Source organism: Schistocerca americana, chromosome 4, assembly GCF_021461395.2.
Source record: "Schistocerca americana isolate TAMUIC-IGC-003095 chromosome 4, iqSchAmer2.1, whole genome shotgun sequence".
Classification (NCBI taxonomy): Eukaryota; Metazoa; Arthropoda; class Insecta; order Orthoptera; family Acrididae; genus Schistocerca; species Schistocerca americana.
In genome coordinates this window covers 541,280,130-541,281,712 of record NC_060122.1, presented here as the reverse complement: position 1 = coordinate 541,281,712, position 1,583 = coordinate 541,280,130, and positions in this window count along the sequence as shown.

The following is a 1,583-nucleotide window of genomic DNA, read 5'->3' as shown; positions in this document are numbered from 1 at the left end:
TCGTCAAGAATAGCGGAAAGCGTCTCGTGAATGCGAAGTTCCATTCGCATTACACCTAGGACAGAGAGAATCCTAAATAACAGTAAGAGGTTACCCAACGAAGAGAAGAGTTCACGTGTTGTTTCGAGTTCCTGCAGTTTGATATTAATGTAGTTCTCGATGGTTTCACACTAACGGGTTCTTTTGGCTATCGGACTACTGATACGGGAATTATCAAAGTGTAATTGCTAGAACATTTAACTACCTTAATAACACCTCATTTTGGACTGAATGTGACTCGGAAAGCGATGTTAACTTGACGTTTCCGTCCGTCTCCTCTCCCCCTTAAGTAAGAATCTGCGTTCGGCCATAATGCAAGAAAGGAAACAGACTGTTGGACGAAAGAATTGAGAGCTCCCTGCTTTTAGCGTTTCCGATAGGGTCTACGATACGAATCTGGTGGCATATTATGCTTCAGAACGCTAAACTGTTTACTTTTTCACTTCATACAAAAACAATAGCTAAGATATGAGAAGAGGAAGTGACTTATATGCTTCTCAGAAACTTTAATTTTTGTGTTTATTTTCTGACATCATTCTAAAACAAGGGCGTTGATATGAGAAGAGGGAATGAAGTATACGCTTCCAAGACTTAGTATTTTGTTGCGTGCTACTACTACGTGCATGAAAGCTCTTCAGTTACTTATTGTGTGTTAGATAAATTATGATATCACCTCACATTACTTTGTGGAAAGGTTCCTATTTTCTTGGAATTCAAATAGAGTGGACATTTCATCACTGGTGAATATTCTGATGACTAATGACATGATACCCGTTCCAGTTGCCCCATGGCACCTGTGGGTAGAGTCTCACGTTGGTTACTATAAGAACATGCAGGCAGTGATGTCCGCTCACTGCCTTCAGAGCCAGGGTAATATCTTTCTGTCTGTGGCGAAGCGTCTGCTGCAGTGTGCACACTCAGCCAACATAAATTAATCGCGGAGGCATTGGGCACTGCTAATCGCTGCACTTAACGCGAGCTGCGACAACAAGAGCGCACTCTCTCTGCTAATGATATTATGGAGTTAATATATCTTACTTACTTAAGGGGCTCCGGAACACTTGCAATGTTAAAATAACGCTTATAAATTACATCTTTCCTCACAAAGTATTTGAGGTAGGAAGTTGAACTTTTTACAGATTATTTATTGGAATATGGGCTACAACTTAACACAGGGATTTTACAAAATTTTAGTTCAGGTATTAAAGATGATTTTTTTTTCAATTGTAATGAAAATTCACAACATTTTTTTGCAATTTTTTATTTATATATTCAAAAATGTACAGTTTTTTGGAAAAAGGCTGTGTTAAATTATGCAGAAGGTACTGTGTAACATTTACTGAAAGTTTGAAACAAATATGTTTGGAAGATCCTTAGAAAACATGGAATTAGTATGAGAAAATAAAAGTTTTGGGAATCGAGCGACAAAGATTGGAATAACTTTTTAGTGCATTCCAGGTCCATAGGATGGATTATCTTCATCCTCTGCAAACTCCTCCTCCAGCTTCCTCTTGTTCCTCCTCCTGTTTACCCTTGCTTGTATT